This window comes from Macaca thibetana, chromosome X, assembly GCF_024542745.1.
Source record: "Macaca thibetana thibetana isolate TM-01 chromosome X, ASM2454274v1, whole genome shotgun sequence".
Classification (NCBI taxonomy): Eukaryota; Metazoa; Chordata; class Mammalia; order Primates; family Cercopithecidae; genus Macaca; species Macaca thibetana.
Window position 1 is genome coordinate 48836377 of NC_065598.1, and position 10631 is coordinate 48847007.

The window sequence follows — 10631 nt, forward strand, 5'->3', positions numbered from 1 at the left end:
TGAGTTTTCTCACGCTTCGGCCATACGTGGACCAGTCAGCTTATGGGTGTGACTGGAGCAGAGCTTATCATCTTCTTCAGAGTCACTTTGCAGGGGTTGTCCAGGCTTGGTCTCACCTCCCAGGTCTCCTGTGCTGCAGGTTTTACCCGGCTGTGTTGGATCCAGGCTGGGATTCCCTCTACCTTTGTGGCTCTGGGAGTGATCAAGACGACGGTCTGGGGTCCTTTCCACCATGGCCACAAGGGTCCTATATTCCAATCCTTGATCCATACCTGATCACCTGGGGAGAAATGGTGAACTGGGGAGAATAAGCTGATGGGGCACCTTTCATTTACCCAGGCTGAAATTGTTGTGTAATTTTCCCTAAAACCTGTAGCTGTCGCTGTAACTCAATTTCACCTAACTCTCGAGGAGTGCCTGGGAGTCCCCGTAGTATGGGAGGAGGCCTATGATATAATATTTCATAAGGGGAATATCCTGTTCTTCTAGAAGGGGTACATCTAATCTTAAACAATACCATAGGGAGATCTTGTACCCACTTTAATTCTGTTTCTTGACACACTTTCCCTAAACTATTTTCGATAGTCCGATTCATCCGCTCCACCTTTCTGAAACTTTGTGGTCGGTAGGTGGTATGTAGTTTCCATGTGATCCCCAATACCTTTGCTGTCACCAGATTGCCTAATGAGGGGTGAATCTACCCATGCTGGAAACACAGCAGGTCAAAACTCCCGTGCTGATCAGTAGTGGGATCGCGACTATGAATAGCCACTGCACTCCAGCCTGGGCAACATAGCAAGATCCCATCTCTCTAAAAAAAAAGGCTATAGGGTTAATTCATTCATTCGTTCATTCATTCATTCATTCATTCATTCATTCATCCATCCACTGAAACGGGGTCTTGCTGTGTCACCTAGCCTGGAGTGCAGTGGTGCAATCAGGACTCACTGTAACATCCACCTCTCCCGCTCAAGTGATTCTTCTGCCTCAACCCCCGAAGTAGCTAGACTACAGGTGTTTGCCATCATGTCAGGCTACATTTTTATTTTTATTTATTTATTTTTTGAGATGGAGTCTCACTCTGTCACCAGGCTGGAGTGCAGTGGCGTGATCACGGCTCACTGCAACCTCTTGGGTTCAAGTGATTCTCATGGCTCAGCCTCCTGAGTAGCTGGGATTACAGGCATATGCCACCGCACCCAACTAATTTTTTTTTTTTTTTTTTTTTTTTTGAGACGGAGTCTCGTGCTGTCGCCCAGGCTGGAGTGCAGTGGCACGATCTCGGCTCACTGCAAGCTCCGCCTCCCCAGTTCACGCCATTCTCCTGCCTCAGCCTCCCCAGTAGCTGGGACTACAGGCGCCCGCCACCTCGCCCGGCTAATTTTTTTTTGTATTTTTTAGTAGAGACGGGGTTTCACCATGTTAGCCAGGATGGTCTCGATCTCCTGACCTCGTGATCCACCCGTCTCGGCCTCCCAAAGTGCTGGGATTACAGGCTTGAGCCACCGCGCCCGGCCAACTAATTTTTGTATTTTTAGTAGAGATGGGTTTTCACCATGTTGGCAGGATGGTCTTGATCTCCTGACCTTGTGATCTGCCCACCTCGGCCTCCCAAAGTGCTGGGATTAAAGCCGTGAGCCACAGTGCCTGACCTTTATTTTTTACTTTTAGGAGAGACAGGGTCTCACTATGTTGCCCAGGCAGGTCTGGGACTCCTGGGCTCAAGTGATCCTCCTGCTTCAGCCTCCCAAAGTGTTGGGATTACAGACATGAGCCACTGCGACTGGCATGGGGTTTCTTTTAGGGGGACAAAAATGTTCTAAATTTACAATGGGATGATGATTGCACAATCCTGTGACTATACTAAAACCAATTGTATACTTTAAATGGGTGAATTGTATGGTATGTAAATTATATATAATATCTCAATTTATCTGTTAAAAAGTTACTAAAAGGTTGCAATAGATTATCTACCCATGACCTCGTGTATTTCAAATAAAAAGTCTGAAAGTTGTTCCAGAAAAATACAGGTTACATGGTTTGGTTTTGTTGTTGTTGTTGTTCTGATTCTTAACATGAAAATATATATTTTGTTTACATTCGAGTAGCTAAGTTTTTCTTTCTTTCTCTTTTCTTTTGGTATTTTTAAAAATTTTTAGTTTCGGGGGTGGCCCAGCGCAGTGACTCATGCCTGTAATCCCAGCACTTTGGGAGGCCGAGGTGGGCAGATCACAAGGTCAGGAGATCGAGACCATCCTGGCCAACATGGTGAAACCCCATCTCCACTAAAAATACAAACATGAACTGGGTGTGATGGTGGGCGCCTATAATCCCAGCTACTCAGGAGGCTGAGGCAGGAGGCAGAGGTTGCGATGAGCCGAGATGGCGCCATTGCACTTCAGCCTGGGCGACAGTCTGAGACTCCATCTCAAAACAAGGAAAAAATGTTCAGGGATACATGTGCAGGTTTGTTACATAGATAAACATGTGTGATGGGGATTTGTTGTACAGATTATTTCATCCCCCAGGCATTAAGTCTGGTAACCATTAGTTATTTTTCCTGATCCTCTCCCTCCTCCCATCCTCCAATCTCCAATAGGCCCCAGTGTGTATTGTTCCCCTCTATGTGTTCATGTGCTCTCATCATTTAGCTCCCGCTTATACTGAGGACATGCAGTACTTGGTTTCCTGTTCCTGCATTAGTTTGTAAAGGATAATGGTCTCCAACTCCATCCATGTCCCTGCAAAGGACATGACCTCATTCTTTTGTATGGCTGCAGCTAAGCTTTTCACAAAGAGCTTAATAACATACTGAAGGTGAGGACGCTGGTAGTAGCAGTCAGACTTGAACCCAGGCTGCCTAGCACCAGAGTTTGGAGTCGTACCCAGTTCTCAACATTGGCTCAGGGCTTGTGCTATGTTTTCAGCCTAGCTTTGTCCACTGCCCTTCTTCACCTTCCATCCTTCCCCATACCCTTGCAAGCCTCCTGCCCCCAAGGTTCATTAAGGCAGACTCCAGAGTCAGGTACTGTTCACAGTTCCCGAAAAGTACCCAAGGGTTTTCATGTCTGGCTGTATTTGCCATGATAGAACCTCTGCATGAAAGGTGAGGGGGTCTGTGGGGCAGGCGACTATCCATGACATTATTGTCCTTACAGCCCAGAGCGATAAAGGCTAGGGGATTGAAGAGGCAGGCTAGGGGATTGAAGAGGCGGAGAAAGCGGCTGGGACTCTCCATAGAAATTATCTCAGTCCTGCCCTTTAAATTCACTTTCTAGCAGCAGCTCCTTGAATTTACTTCCGAGCCACGCCTCCAATTAAACTGTCTCCGCACCCTCATCTCAAGTAATCCCCAGAGCTCCACCTCCTTAAATAATCTTGGGTCCTGCCATTTGAACACCTTACCTTCCTATCTCCCTCTAATAAAGCGCAGAAAACATTTCTCAAATAACACCTTTAGGATTATCTCCAAATATGGTCACACACACACGCAAACTCCATTCGGCCCACCCTGGAGAATGTTACTTCAAAATTTGGCTCTTGTGGGGAACATCACACACCAGGGCCTGTCGTGGGGTGGGGGGAAGGGGGAGGGATAGCATTAGGAGATATACCTAATGTAAATGACGAGTTAATGGGTGCAGCACACCAACATGGCACATGTTGTATGTAACAAACCTGCACGTTGTGCACACGTACCCTGAAACTTAAAGTATTAAAGAAAAAAAAAATTGGCTCCTGAACCTTCCAGAGCACACCCTTTAATTAGCCTCTAACCGTCATCCCATTCCTGACATCGCAAGCCCAGCCCCCATGGGCCCCTAGGCTCCATCCCCGTGACTCACATTTCAGGCCTGCCCCTTCGCCGCGTGCTCGCCCCAGCACTCTCCAGGCCTCGCCCCCTCGGAAAGAACCCTCGAAGCCCCGCCGGCCAGAAAGAGGATCCAGCTCCGCACTCTCAACTAGTCTGGCCCTCGCCTACTGCGATAACCCTCAAGGAATATTCTAGGATAACCCCAAGGCTCCTCCCCTTCGAAGCACCCTCCGATCTCCGCCCTCCCAAATCGCGCCCCTTGGCCCCACCCAAGGCAGGGCAGTAGCTGCTGACCCCCCAGGCCTGCTCCTCTCTGAACCCAGCTCCTCTCCGAACCTGCCCCCTGGGAGGCCCAGTCCCAGTCACGCACCCTACTTGGGGCGCAGGCGCAATGGCCCGCCCTGTGCACCAGCGCCGCCACGTCGGTCGCAGCTTCCGCCGCCAGGAGGCGCGCGTCCAGCCGCGCCAAGCGCTGTCGGGCGCTGGGGCCTGCGGGCAGAAGGGGCCCAGGCCTGCGGGGGAGAGGGGACAGGTCAACGCCGACCCTCGGCCTCGGCCAACCCCCATGCTTCCGGACGCTTGAAGACTAGAAATGCCCCTCAGGATACCCGGCGACCCCTGGCCACTCCCTCGATAGTTTCGGAGGTCGCCGCTGTTCCTCCCCTCGCGCTATCCCCTACCATCGCGGGTAGCCGGTGCACCCCCGCCTGCTCCCACGGTGTCCCTGGAGATCGCTGTTTGACTGCAATAGTCCTGGACACCTCCGAACTCCCCGCGAGGTCCTCGACTGCCCCCTAATCACCCTGGATGCCCAACTCTTTGCCCACGATATCTCAGGGGACCTGTTTCCCCAGATATCCTGGGAGAACACGGCCTGACCCCATAGCCCTGGGACCCCCAGTTTCCCCTCTAGGTATCCTAGGCAACCCCTGCTACCCCCATGAATTCCCTCAGAGGGCCTGTTCCCCCATGGTCCACGTACCTCCAGATTCCCCTCCACAGGTCCCCTCCCCCCAGTTCACTACAGACCCTGAGTGCCCAGGTGTCCCCAGTGACCACGGGCAGACCCCTCCCCGCACATCTGCACATCTCCCTGGAGACTTCTGAGAGCCCCCTCCCCTGCTCTGGTGCGCGGCCCTTTCGCTAGGGTGTGGGTGTGAGTAGGGGACCTCGAGCCCAGCCTCCATCGCTGGGCCCCTTCCCCCTGCCACCACCACTTGGGCGTCAGAGCCGCTCTGTTTACCACCTGTCAGAAGGAAAAGGTGTGGAGCAGACAGGTGGGACGAGGGTGGCGGAGACTCGCCCTGTCCTTCCCCAATATCCCCAATTCCTGTACCTCCTCTGTTCCCCCTAGGGTTCGCGGCGCCCCCTGTGCGGGGCTCCATGGCCAGTTGTCGGCCGGGTGGACGCAGGGCAGTCAGCGAGGAGTTTTGTGCTCTGGGGCGCACTCACCTGGTGATCCGCTCAGACCTTGGAAACAGGCTGGCGGGTCCCGTGCCTGGCTCCTGGATCTGCGGGGTGGCCTATCTGGCGGCCAGCAAGGAGGCCTAGCTCCGTTAGCCGAGGACGCTGGACTGGCTCCTTTTTCCACCCCAGGATGCTGTTATTTCAGCACAGGAAGGGCAAGTCGAAACCCAGAGAAATTAGAATACTGTCTGACCTCTGACAACTAAAAGCAGGTACACAGAACTGGACCCTGAGTTTACTAGGGAATTCTGCAATCTCCACCAGAGCTTTGCACATAGTAGGCACTCAGTGTATTTGCAGGGGAGGTTTATCTCCCACTGTCCCTATTGGGAAACTGGAAATGTGTGGTGGGACTGAGTACTGTTTGAGCTTTTGGAGACAAAGAATGGTTTGGTGCTCTGAGCATTATGAGGTTATGGGACTCAAAAATTGGAAAGGGCAGGCTGGGCACGGTGGCTCATGCCTGTAATCACACTTTGGGAGGCCAAGGCAGGCGGATCACTTGAGGCCAGGAGTTTGAGACCAGCCTGGCCAACATGGCAAAACCCCATCTCTACTAAGATTATAAAAATTAGCTGGGCATGGTAGTGGGTGCCTGTAATCCTAGCTACTCGGGAGGCTGAGGCAGGAGAATCACTTGAACCTGGGAGGTGGAGGTTGCAGTGAACTGAGGTAGATCCACTGCACTCCAACTTGGGTGACAGAGCAAGACTCCCTCTCAAGAAAGAAAGAAAGAAAGAAAGAAAGAAAGAAAGAAAGAAAGAAAGAAAAAAAAGAAAGAGAGAGAGAGAGAGAAAGAAAGAAAGAAAGAAAGAAAGAAAGAAAGAAAGAAAGAAAGAAAGAAAGAAAGAAAGAAAGAAAGAAAGAAAGAAAGAAAAATTGCAGAGAGCAGGTCCCTTGGAGAGTGAATGAGAGGTGGGACCCAAAATCAAGGAGGCTCTGAATGAATGCATTGGAGTTAGATAGGACACTAGCCGATGTCAGTGGAGGAACGAGGTCTCTTCTGTGTCTGGAAAGGGGAGTGTCTGGAGACATAAGCCCTAAGCAGGGAGCATGCGGACACAGTGTGACTGTAGTGGAAGGAGGAATGGGATTGCAGTGAGAGAGGGCCTTTCACCACTACTTTGCCAAATAAGAAATGTAAGGTCTGAGAGGCTCAGGGACCTGCCCAGGTCCCTGCAACAAGCCAACACCAGTTTCAGGCAGCTTACCTACAACACTCACTTGGTCAGTGACTATTTCACTATGGGCTGTGGATACACTGTGTCCTAATGTCCATTCTGGCTGGTTGTGCAGCCTCTCTGGTTCACCTTTCAGAGGCCCAGTATCCTCGTAGGCGAAAGGGGCTGAACAGTTACTGCTTTCATTCCACCTGCAGTCCCCTGCCTCTTTCACCTCTGACCTGACCTCGTCTAATGGGGGACACCCTGGACCTCCTTCACTACTCCTCCCAGTTCTTGTTGAGACTTCCACACCTGAATCTGGAGAGGGCAGCTTCCAATCTGGGGCTCCAGGTTTTAAGAACCTGTGGATGTGAGAGTGAGGTGCTTACACACTGTGAAGGAGAACTTGAGGCTCTGTAGCTCCATGAATGGGAGAGTCTTGCAGACTGGGGCATTGTCCAAGGGCTGAGGACAGATGGATGGTGAGGGGAGGCATCCAAGCACCAGGCAGAATCTACTAACATCGATCCAGGAGCTTGCCAACTGGATGGGAGACTCTAAGGTCTGGGGATGGGAAACTGCTTTTAGGCTTGGAGGTATTCAGGCTTGAGGAATCATGAAGGAATGAAGGGATCCAAGGATGTCCTCAGGGGACGTGAATTACAGGGGTGGGGGCTCAGGATGCTGGATAGGTGTTCACTGAGAGAGCTGACACCAGCAGGGCGGAAATTCCAGGGGCAGGGGCAAGGACTGGGGCGGAGAGAGTAGTGCATGTGTCACCAAGGCTGCTGGCAGGGTTGGGGGTGTAGAGAGGATGCAGACATGAGGGAGGAACTCCAGCCACTGCATTGTCTGACACCTCAATGTACCCTTCTGGGAAGTGGGGGTAATGAGATATGCATGGTAAGATTGTCAAGAGAGTTCGGAACAAAGCTTCCAAATTGCTGGTGTTGTGCCTAGTCAAGCTATTTGGTAGCAGTGGAGGTGCTTATCTTTAATGTTGATTACAATCACACTATGGGAGAGCAAACCCTCACTTAGCCCTGCCCCACTGTGGATTCAAACCAATGCCCCTCTTAGCCTCGTCCATTTATGAATACAACCCAATTACCCAGCTGGGCGCAGTGGGTCACGCCTGTAATCCCAGCACCTTGGGAGGCGGAGGTGGACGGAGTTTGAGACCAGCCTGGCCAACATGATGAAAGCCTGTCTCTACCAAAACTACAGAAATTAGCCGGGCGTGGTGGTGGGTGCCTTTAGTTCCAGCTACTCGGGAGGCTGAAGCATGAGAATTGCTTGAACCCAGGAGATGGAGGTTGTAGTGAGCTGAGATCGCACCACTGCACTCCAGCCTGGGTGACAGAGCGAAACTCCACCTCAAAAATAATAATAATTATCAGCATCATTTTTAAAAAACCCAATTACCCCTTTTAGCCTCACGTCATTCAAGGATTAAGTTAATTTCTCTCACAGTCCCACCCAATTCATTAATTTAACAAAATATTGTATTTATTTATTTATTTATTTATTAGAGACGAAGTCTTGCTACATTGGCTAGGCTGGTCTCAAAATTCTGGCCTTAGTGATCTTCTCACCTTGGCCTCCCAAAGTGCTGAAATTACAGGCGTGAGTCATCATGCCCAGCCTGTTTTCAGAATTTATATTTGATTTTTTAAAAGACAGGGTCTTGCTCTGTCACTGAGAGTCGAGTGCAGTGGCATGATCATAGCTCATTGTAATCTTGAAGTCTTGGGCTTAAGTGATCCTCCTGTCTCAGTCTCCCAAGTAGCTGGGACTACAGGTGCATGCCACGACACCCAGCTATTTTAAGTTTTAAGGGGTTGAGATATAATTGACTTCAATTTGATAGGTTTTGAATATGTTTATATCAGTGAAACAATCACTACAGTGAAGATACTGAACAGGCTGGGTGTGGTGGCTCACCTCTGTAATCCCAGCACATTGGGAGACAGAGGTGGGAGGACTTTTTGAAGCCAGGAGTTTAAGATCAGCCTGGACAACATAGTGAGATCCCTCTGCCCCAGTCTCTACAAAATGTAAAAAATTTGCCAGGCATTGTGGCACATACGTGTAGTCCTATCTGTTCAGGAGGATCCCTTGAGCCCAGGAGTTTGAGGTTACAATGAGCTATGATTTGCCTGCAATCCAGCCTGCATGTCAGAATGTGACCCTGTCACTTAAAAAAAAAAAAGAAAGAAAGAAAGAAAAGAAATACTGAGTATAACTATCTCTGCCAAAAGTTTTCTCCTGCCCTTTGTATTTCCTCTTTCCTGCCCTTTTGGCCCCCTCCCTCCAGGCAACCACTAATCCACTTTCTGTCACTGTATATCAGTTTGCATTTTATTAGATTTTTATATAAATGAAATCATATAGCATGTGCTTTTTTGGAGGGTGGGTCTGGCTTCTTTTACCATAATTATTTTTGAGATCCATCCAAATCCTTCATTGTTTTTTATTGCTGAGTTGTATTCCCCTGTATGAGTATACCATAGTTTGTTAACTTATTCACCTACTTTTTTCATTGAAAATTGTTTTCTTTTTAAGAGATGGGGTCTCACTATGTTGCCCAGGCTGGTCTTGAACTCTTGGGCTGAAACAATCTCCTGCCTCCACCTCCAGCCTCCCAAAGTGCTGGGATTACAGGCATTAGCATTTTAAAAATAGAGACAATGTTTCTACGTTTTTAAAATAGAGACAATGGTTCACTATGTTGCCAAGGCTGGTCTCCAACTCCTGAGCTCAAGAGATCCTCCCACCTCAGCCTCCCAAAGTGCTGCAATTACTGGCCTCATTCAACTATTAATGGGCATTTGGGTTATTTCCAGTTTTTGGATATTAACAAATATTATGAACTGAATTGTGTCCACCCATAAATATGTATATATATTTTGTTGTTGTTTTGTTTTTTTGAGAGAAGTCTCACTCTTATCCCCCAGGTTTGAGTGCAATGGCTCGATCTCGGCTCACTGCAACCTCTGCCTCCCGGGTTCAAATGATTCTCCTGCCTCTGCCTCCCAAGTAGCTGGGATTAAGTCACCTGACACCATGCCCGGCTAATTTTTGTATATTTTAGTAGAGATGGGGTTTCACTATGTTGGCCAGGCTGGTCTTGAACTCCTGACCTCAGGTGATCCACCTGCCTCAGCCTCCAAAAGTGCTGGGATTACAGGCGTTAGCCACCGAGCCCGCCTGGCCCATACTATGGAATTTTACTCATCAATATAAATATATATATGTTAAAGCCCTAACCTCCAATGTGACTGTATCTGAACATAGCTTCTTTAGGAGGCAATTAAGGTAAAATGAGGTCATTAAGGTGGAGCCCTAATCAGATAGGACTGTGGCCTTGTAAGAAACAGAAGAGAGAGATCTCTGCCTCTCTCTGTGTGTGTCTCTCTCATGCCTTTACTCTCCTTCACTCTCTTAATTCCATGTGAGGACACAGCAAGAAGGCAAGCATCTGCAAGCCAAAAGGAGAGACCTCAACAGGAAACAAATTAGCTACCACCTTGATCTTGGACTTTCCAGCTTCCAGAACTGTGAGAAACTTATGTCGTTTAAACCACCCAGTCTATGATATTTTGTTACAGTAGTTCTAAATGAATAAGACAAGAAATAAAGGTGCAGGCCGGGCGCGGTGGCTCAAGCCTGTAATCCCAGCACTTTGGGAGGCCGAGACGGGCGGATCACAAGGTCAGGAGATCGAGACCATCCTGGCTAACACGGCGAAACCCCGTCTCTACTAAAAACACACACACAAAAAATTAGCCGGGCGAGGTGGCGGCGCCTGTGGTCCCAGCTACTCGGGAGGCTGAGGCAGGAGAATGGCGTGAACCCGGGAGGCGGAGCTTGCAGTGAGCTGAGATCTGGCCACTGCACTCCAGCCTGGGCGACAGAGTGAGACTCCGTCTAAAAAAAAAAAGAAATAAAGGTGCTATGAATATTTGTAAGACAAGGCTATGTAAATGTATGCTTTCTTTTAGATAAATGCGCAGGAGTGGAATGGCTGGCTCATATGTGTATGCTTAATTTTTAAAGACACCACCAAACTGTTTTCTAAAGTTGCAGGCTGGGCGCAGTGGCTCACGCCTGTAATCCCAGCACTTTGGAAGGCCAAGGCGGGCCTTGCCTGTAATCCCAGCACTTTGGGGAGTTCGAGACGAGCC

At 49.5% G+C, this 10631-nt stretch overlaps 2 protein-coding genes across 7 annotated transcripts in view; both read right to left on the bottom strand.

Annotated features, from left to right (window-relative positions):
• PRAF2 (PRA1 domain family member 2) overlaps positions 1-10631 on the bottom strand; it is a 108705-nt gene that overhangs the window by 75469 nt on the left and 22605 nt on the right. Inside the window, exon 1 of one of the 6 annotated variants that reach the window (XM_050775747.1) lies at positions 8935-8939. The exons of 4 other annotated variants lie outside the window; for them this stretch is intronic. The gene's annotated coding sequence lies outside the window, so the exon portion shown is untranslated. Of the gene's footprint in view, positions 1-4515; positions 4520-8934; positions 8940-10631 lie in introns of those variants that run through there. One more of the 6 variants, XM_050775746.1, reaches the window with a different exon arrangement.
• Positions 1-10631, bottom strand: part of GPKOW (G-patch domain and KOW motifs) — a 50738-nt gene that overhangs the window by 29912 nt on the left and 10195 nt on the right. The gene's annotated exons all lie outside the window — the stretch shown is intronic.